Source organism: Erithacus rubecula (assembly GCF_903797595.1).
Source record: "Erithacus rubecula genome assembly, contig: scaffold_358_arrow_ctg1, whole genome shotgun sequence".
In the NCBI taxonomy this organism is placed as follows: Eukaryota; Metazoa; Chordata; class Aves; order Passeriformes; family Muscicapidae; genus Erithacus; species Erithacus rubecula.
In genome coordinates this window covers 67654-76379 of record NW_027635974.1, presented here as the reverse complement: position 1 = coordinate 76379, position 8726 = coordinate 67654, and the positions used below count along the sequence as shown (strand labels likewise).

Here is an 8726-nt window from a genome sequence, read left to right as displayed (position 1 = left end):
GCTGCACTACACCAACCCCTGCTTTCGCCGCGACCGCCCCGAGCTGCTGCTGCGCCTGCAGCGCCGGAGCGCGGCCAGCAGGCAGCGGCCGGCGGCGGGGCGGGAGGGGCGCAGGCGCCCGGCCCGCGGCTCCCAGCAGCTGCCCAGGGCGCGGCCGCTGCCGCACGGGCGGGAGCTGCGCAGCCCCCGGCCCGGCCCCTTCCAGCAGCGCCCCGGGGAGCGGCCGCTGCTCGTTCGCCACCCGCCCTGCGGCTTCCACCTGCTGCACAGGGAGCGGCCACTGCCGCACGGGCGGGAGGGGCAGAGCCGCTTGCAGGAGCTCTACGGGGAGCGGCCGCTGCCCACCGAGCGGGAGCTGCTCCGGATCCCGCCGTGCCACCTGCTTGGGCTCGGCGGGGAGCGTCCGCTGCCGCTGGGGCGGGAAGGGGCCCCCAGCCGCTTGCAGGAGCTCTACGGGGAGCAGCAGCCCCCAGGCTCCCACTCGCCAGGTGGGAAAAGAGTTCTAGCCTTGCTTTTCCATAATGTCACGAAAAGAGACCGCTTGAAGTATTTTTCCACAATGCTCTGTCATTGTGAGACAGAAATTCTCAAGTCTACTAGGAAGAGGGACCTGGAAGGCCAAAAGCTTCTTTGCCTGGGTTTCCTGTGTGCTTCCTGGGCTGGTTGATCCAAGGCAGCAATAGAGCTCTGTGTCCCAAAGCCACCTTGTGGAGCCTGACCAATGTGTTTGGATTCCTGCAGCCACACCGGGCACTTCAGCCCCCAATGTTCCAACTGGTAGTGCTGGTTGTGCAGCATCGACGGTCTCCAGCTCAGCATGGAATGCTGCTGCTCAGGAAGAGGAATCACAGCTAGCCATTGAAATAGAAAAATGGATTCGAGAGATCAGGAGATCCCTGCCTCAAAGGTCTCCCTCCGCTCAGGTAACACCATTGGATGGGAATAAAAGAGGCTGGACTGAGAGCTTTAGAACCATTACGTGGTGAGAAGCAAAGGCTTCTTGAAATTAATTTCTTTCATTGTTACAGAGTTATCTAATTATTCTTGGTAAAGTAGGACCTCTAAAAGAATAGGGATGAAAATGCCTCTCTTTGTATTGGTGTGCTGACCCCACTGGCTACAGTACATTCATGAATGAGGAAGGGCAGGCTCAAGGTGGGGAGTGGGATTCTTTGTATTTTCTAATATTTTATTCTCAAGTGGGATGTCTTTTGTCTTCTGTAAACTCACACATAGTAGTTTTCAAGAGCATTTTATTCCATACTAAAAGGAAACATTGCAGGCTCTGAATCATCTTTAGAATCTTTAGGATTCTGATTGACGGGCTGTTGCCAAAGAGATGGGTTGGGATTTTTGTTTTACCTTTCAAATTTATAAATTTTTTTGTCCTGGAAAATATGATCCTGGAAATACCCTAGGTGCCTAAATATTTGCCTGGGTCATACATATAGGGCAGCAGCAGAGATCCAAAAAGGCACCACCTGGTGATGGATTGTGTGAGCGGCTGGGTGGGGGTGGTGAGATTCCCAGGCAGAAATGAGATGTGTGCTTTTCATGTGGGTTTGCAGCAGAGGGCCCTGGGCAGTGCTGGGAGCGAGCTCTGCCCTTGCTGACAGCCGTGTTGTCAACAAGGAGGGCCCCTGGCTTTCTGCTGGCTGATTTCTTGCAGCTCGTGGGATGAGCAAGGGTGTGAATGTGAGGGCACGTCCTCTCACTTGGTGTCTTCTGGTTTTCTGCATTTTGCCTCAAGGGACATTTTGTACAACATTTGGTTTCATCTTGGCCACCCAAATCCTGAGTTTAAAATGCTTATCATGTGAACTGTTTGGGCAATGTTTCTCCCCCCTGTGCTTCATGTCCTCTGGGAGTGGAGAAGGAGAGTTCCTGTATCCCTGATACTATTCCAAGAAAGTAGTGAGTGATCTTTGGATTTCTTTCTTTCTGTTTTTCTTTCAAGGGGAATGTTAATGTTGTCCCTGAGTCTTCAGGAGAGGGGGATCTGAACAGGGCAGCAGCAGCAGCAGCAGCTTCATGTGTCACCGAGAGCTGTGGGAACAGTTCCCCAGAGCGTGAGGAGCCTGGTAAGGAGAGAGCCCCCATTGGTTTAGAGAGGTGTAAGACAGCTGCTCAGAGCCTGCCTGTGGCAGGAAGGGAGATCAGAAGAGTTGAGATTTTGTCTGCAGACTTGGTGCTTCCTGGTGCTTTTAGTTCAGATCCTGCACTGACAAAACCCTCCGAGCCCTGCCCTCCATGCATCTCTAGAGGCTCTGACAATGAGTCCTGTGCTGTGGTAAGAGAACAGGGAATAAAGTTGACCTTGTAAAGCTGTGTCACCAAGCCTCGTGTCTCAATTTTTCTGCTGATTTCCTTGCATAAGTTTTCTGCAGGGTTACAGGGAGGCCAGACTGAGTGACTGATGAAGGATTGGAGAGGAAAAAAAGCAGAAAGTCATAGTAGAATTCCAAATCACTGAATGAGAAACCCGAATGACTCCAGATTAGTGAGACCTAAGGTCTTTCTATCAGCACAGAGAAAGAACAAGGCTGGGCTTCTCTGTGGAGCAGGGACAGTCTGTGTTTCAAGCTCTCATGGGTACCATTTGCACTGCGACCACTGAGACTTTATCAAGATGCTTTAATGCTTTACACTGTTTTGAACATTTAGAGGGGTCCCTGTTCTCTAAAGATCAGGTTTCAAATTCCAAGTGAGAGTCTGCCTTTCAGAGCATCTTGAACAGTCCCTGACAGAAGGACAGTTGGTGCCCAAGGGAAACGCGCACAAGGGCCAAGAGTGACCAAGTGTTCCCTTTGCTTCCCAGATCCCATCTGATCGACTTCTCCAGGAGGGCTGCCCTGTGTGGCAGGAAGAGACAGAGGGAGGACCTGTGACCATCAGGCAGGTGAAATCCCTCTGTCAACAATCATATTTATAGATCTGTATAGTATTATTTATCTATATAATTATATTTATAGATTTATATAGGTGTATTTGTATGTCTATATTGTTATGTCTATTTATACAGATGTGTTAATAGATCTGTATAGTTTAATTTATATATAGTTGTAGATGTATATAATTACATTTTTATATGTGAAGTTATAGATGTGCCTAGATGCGGTGATATACATGTGCAGTTACATTTGCATATATATAGTTAAGTTTATAAATAGGCATAGATGTATTTATATATAGGAGTTTAGTTTAGTATCAATCTTTACTAAAGATTGATATATGTATATATACAGGCCTTTTCTTTGCCTCTTTCCCTCCACGAATCCTTCTTAATCTCTTGTTTTTCCCCTGTGTCCTCTGTCCCCTCTTCCTGTGCTGGTCCGAGCTGGGGCCGGGCCGGGCGGAGCAGCAGTTCCAGCCCCGGGTGTCCCTGGAGCGGTGGGAGCTGCCGCTGGCCCCAGGCAGAGTCCCCTGAGGAGCTGCTGAGGGACGGTGAGACTGAGGGGCTGAGGGGCTGAGGGGGCGCTGGCACTGAAGGGACGGTGACCTTGAGGTGCTGCTGGGGCTGAGGGTGTGGGGCAGCTGAGGGCAATGGTGGCACTGAGGGGACAGGGAAGTGGCACAGGCTGAGGGGGTGACGGGTCTAAGGGGATGGGATGGGTCAGAAGGGACTGAGGGGGTGAGAGGACTGTGGGGTCTGAAGAAACTGAAGGGGACTCGGGGTTTGCCGAGAGCATGGCGGGGCTGAGGGGATGGAGGGGCCAGCAGGGAGCACAGAGGGGTCCGGGACTGCAGCTCTGCCGGGCCTTGGAACCAACTCCTGAGCCTCCAATTTGTCCTTAGCTGCAGTGAAGACATTGAAGACAGCAGGAGGATGGACAGAAGCTGGCAGGGAGAAGCTGAAGGCCAGGAGGAGGAGCAGGAGCAGGAGCTGCTGCTGGCACAGAGGCTGGTGAGGCCCCAGGGCCGGTGGGGCAGGGTGGGGTGAGGGTGCCGTGGGCTGTGGCCGTGGGCAGTGCCCGGCACAGGGGCAGGAGCGGCCCTGCCCGTGCTGGGGCTGCTCGGCGCAGCTGCCCCGGCCGGCACAGGGGCTGTCCTGGGGCAAGGCAGCTGTGCCGGCAGGGCCCGGGAGCTGTGCCGGCTGTGCCGGGCTGCCGGGGCTGCGGGACAGTCCCGCCGCGCTGCGCTCGCCACACCCTGGCCCCTCGGCCTGCTTTTCCTTTCCAGCCCTCCTGGGGAGGCGCTGAGATTTTCTCTTCCCTGATGGAAGTGCAGCTGCTGCCAAGGGAAAGGCCCTGCTCCTGACTCAGTCTTCCCTTTGCTTCCCAGATGTCCCATCTGCTGTCCCTGTCCAGGGAGAACTGCTCTGCACGGGAGGCAAGAGCCAGAGGGAGAGACTTTGAAGATGGCGCTGCTGGAATCCTATTTTCTGCTTAGAGTTCTCTTTAAAGATATATGGACTGGCACATAGAAAGGGATAATTAGATGGATATTTACATGTGTAGGTTGCTTTTTGTATAGGAATTTTCCATATGTCTTTTTTATTTATGGATGTGATAAGTATATATTTGTATATATACAGATATATGTGTAATCGCATGCATGTATGTATGTGTATGTATGTATCTTAAGTATGCTTGTATGTTATATCTGAATTTAGTTCCATTTTCTGGGTTTTCGGTTGTGTAGGTATCTATTTACACTGATGCAGTTATAGGTATATGACTCTTTTAAATTGGTATATTGGTATTTCTATAGGTATATGTGTTCTATTTTTATATTTTTACATGTGTATGGATCTAGTTCTGTGTACAACTGCATTTACAGATGTGTAGAGATGTCTAGCTGTATATTTGCATTGATGCAGTTGCAATGATATTTAGATTCCTAGAGTGGTATTTATATGTTGATTGGTTTGGTTTATATATCTACTTACATATAGTATGTAATATGTGATATGTAAACAATAAATATTGATCACACAAAATAAACAACCTGTAGATTGTTATAGTTATATATGTATTTATTTATATGTATTAAATTCTATTTAAACATGTATGAAGTAGTATAGTTGTATAACATATCTGTTGGATTCTTAGTGTAGGGCTATTTAGAGAGGGAATGCATATTTTTGTGTGTTTATATGGGCTGTAGGCTTGTGTGCAATAAATTAAGTTCTTAAATACCTAATTGATCTTTATGTAATAGTGAGTTGTAGAGTTTGGCAATAAATTAAGTTTTTCTTAACCGAAGTTGATATTTGTATGTTTTTGCATAGCACTGTTGTACTCATGTAATAAATCCTTTTTTTAACGTTAACCGAGATTTGTCTAGTTCTGTATTGTCAACTCGGGTGCAGCAATTGGTAATAAATGACATTTTTCAATTGAAATCGATTCTCGTGTGTTTGTCCAGCAGCAGTGGGGCTGTAGCAATCTGCAAGAAATGACATTTGCCAGCTGAGCTGGGTGTTGAGTGCTTTGTGCTCTCCAAAGCAATGAGCAGGTGTAAAGGTGATGATGCTGGGGCATTTTGGCCATGGAAATCTCCAGCCATGCCCAGCCCGTGCCCCACGTGCACTCAGGCTGGGCAAGGAAAGCGCAGATTTGGGATGGCAGCAGAGCCACACGTTCCCTGAGAACTGCCAGGCAAAGCCAGCTGAGAAAACTCCGGGACTCCAGTGAGCGTAGAACTCCTGCTCTGTGGATTTCTGATCATTCCATTGATGTTTGGTTCTTTATATACAAACATCCATATATACACATATACAGAAATAGATGTGGGCAGTACTTGGTGACCTGGAATATGCTTGATTGTGGGAACTGAAAAGGATATTTCTATTTTTATCTTTATATAGTCATCAGAGCTGTGCCATTCTGTAGCCATCTGTGAACTGAAATTGGTCATCATATATAAGCAGGGCAGTTGTAACAATTTGTGACAAATTTCCCTTTGAAACTGACACTGCCTTTGGGGCACTTCTCATTTCCATGATGAGCAACCATATCAATGTTTGACTGTATTTTTTCACTGATCCTTAAGCTTTGGTGGGTGTGAGACCGGCTGTGGCACCCACTTCCTCAGAGTGGTAATAGAACCTGAGTGAGGTTATTTGTCTGTGAGTTGGGGTCCATCTCTAGAACCCCCTCAGGCAGCACCCTGGCTGGGGAGGGAGGGGAAAAAATGTAAAAGGATTATGATACACTCTTTTCACACATATTTGCACTGCAGCCTAAATTTAGTATGGAAAATAATAGATTTTCTTTAGTCATTCAGTGTGGACTAAAGTGGTGTAGGAATAGCCACAAACAGCTGTAGGAACAGCTCATTCTTGGTCTTAATAAGACATGGGGTGCAAGAAAGCACCACAATCTCAATGATTCACCTCTGAGGTAAAACCGAAATATATCATTGTATAAAACTACCTGGTGATGGAAATAACCAATGGGCTGGGGCTGAAGTCTGGGAGTCAAACACTTGGGGAAAGAGACCTGGCAAAGCCAGTCCAAGGTGCAGGCAGGCACTGGGCTCAAGGCAAGAGGGAGCTTGTAGTGCCAGCACTGGAAGGGACTGAGGCAAAGGAGCTGGCCAGGGGCAGGGAGCAGCTCCTGCTGGCACTGCAAGGGGAGGACTGGCAGCAGGCGGGAGCAGCGGGCACATTGCTGATGGACAAGGGAGCTGCTCCTGCAGCACCAACGGGACCCTCCTGGAACTGCAGCTACAGCTCAGCTCCCTGTCCTGCAGGCTCTGCTTGGCTTTTGGAGCTCCAACCCACTGTGGAGAGCAGGCCTGATTATAAATGATACCAACTCTAAGACTTCAGAACTCGTTGCCCCACTGCTAATACTGGTTTTTGAGTTTCTTAGACTGTCTCTGCATTAAGTACCCTCTGTGTCTCCAAAGGTAGTGCTCAGCATCTTAAACCATGCATTCTCTCCTTTAGCAGATTTATAGAACATTCCTTCTTCTCTGTTAAGAAAGGGTAGACTTAAAAAAGGATAGATGTTTTATGACAGCATGGCTCCATAGAAGTTTATTTCAAATTATTTTCTAAAGTATCTATGGTATAAAGACACTTTGCTAAAACAATTAAGGGTTAGAATTGCAGGGCTGGTTTAAAATTTAATCCAAATTGTATTTCATTCTGTGCAATATTTCCTTTAAATTTGATTAATGTCCAGAAATCAAAACCTAGATTTCTCTTTTGTTCTCTTTTTTTTTTTTTTTTTTTTTTTTTTTTTAGTAAACAAGGCATGTGTATGCTTTTGATTTTTATGTCAGTTATCCACTGGACTCATGGAACTTCTTTATCATTTACAACTCCCTATGGTTTTTAGGAACAGAATGCTTAAAGGAAGGGAAGAGACCAAACCTTTTAAAGCAATGAAATGATAGTTACTTCACATCACTTTGTAAACCCTTGTTTAAATACACTGTTATCTAAAAACAATGTATATATCTACAGGTATGAAATATCAGCTGAATAAATGTTCATACACAAACAAATTCTCATCGACGTTTTTTGCTAGCCTCATGTTTTGTTCTTTCTTAGTCAAATCAGGAAGAGAAATATTACTGTTCTTTCAAAAATTAATTGGCTAAGAAATTGATAAGTTTGATGATGTTTGGTTTAGGACACACAGACGATAATTTTAACTGTTGTAGAAGAAAAAAAATTGACACGTCATTTGTGGTAAACAACCAATATTATTAAGAGAAGGGTTGCACAAAGTATCTGTGGGATATTGTATAGCAGTTAATGTGAAGATCTCATAAAGGATGGAGATAAGAGACACTGAGCCTGAAGATGAAAAAACAATTTGATAACAAGAAAAAGAGCTTATCTAGCACAAACTAATTATACTTAAAATGTGTTTTATATGAATTAGATTTATAGTGATTGAAAGTTCAGCACTTCTTTTATGTTGCTAAATAATTAAAGCTGATCATTTTAGTTTCAGCCACAGATTTAAAAGATAAACACATTGCTACAGCTTGCAGTATTGAACCAGTAGCACTTGATTTGTCACTGGAGTATCAGAAAGTGTTGTGAATGACAAATTGCCATTGTAAGGTATTCCCAGGAGCAATTGAACATTGCAGGTAAACATAGGTCTGATTGGCATTCTGCTGCTGTCTGAGAGCAAACCAAATCTCTGAAATATCCATGGTTATAAAGCAGAAAATAGGCAGTAGAAAATAACTGATTAACAGTAACTGTAAGAAATCATAAAATGATAATTAATCCACATGATGCACAATGGTAAACACAATTGGCAATGTGACCATATTCTGTTTTGAAAGGCAGAAAAAGTCAGTATATGATGTAGTTGATTATTTTACTCATTCATCTGGGAGTTGCTGAGGCAGCAGCAATGTAGTTCAATATTGAAGATTTGTTATTGTTTAGACCCCATTATAAAATCTCTTGATTATCCATGTACAGCATGACTTATTCTATCAGCTAATATTTATGTTCTTGGTAATAGGACTGTGCATCCATGGATTGTAAGAGACATTTTAGATGATAGGCTTTATGGTTTCCATCTAGGGAAAGCAATAACAAAAAAATCTTTCTTCTTCTTCACATCTATTATTTTAGGCCATTTAACCCTGAATTACTTTTACTTCAATTTTTGTCTTTGCCCTTCTGGGCTACTCCCAGATTGTATATGAAGAATTGTCAGGTCTGTGATAATCAGATATCTAGAAATTAGTTCCATGGTCTCAGCACAGCTGCCTAAAACTGTTTTAAATGCAAAATTTCCATAAAG

General features: G+C 45.3%; 1 long non-coding RNA gene across 1 annotated transcript; it reads left to right on the top strand.

Annotated features, from left to right (window-relative positions):
- Positions 1–434: 434 nt before the first annotated feature.
- On the top strand, positions 435–3104 carry LOC306816081. The gene is made up of 3 exons (XR_013777567.1): positions 435–488; positions 742–923; positions 2819–3104. It is a non-coding gene; the product is annotated as an uncharacterized lncRNA (long non-coding RNA).
- The last annotated feature ends 5622 nt before the right edge of the window (positions 3105–8726 follow it).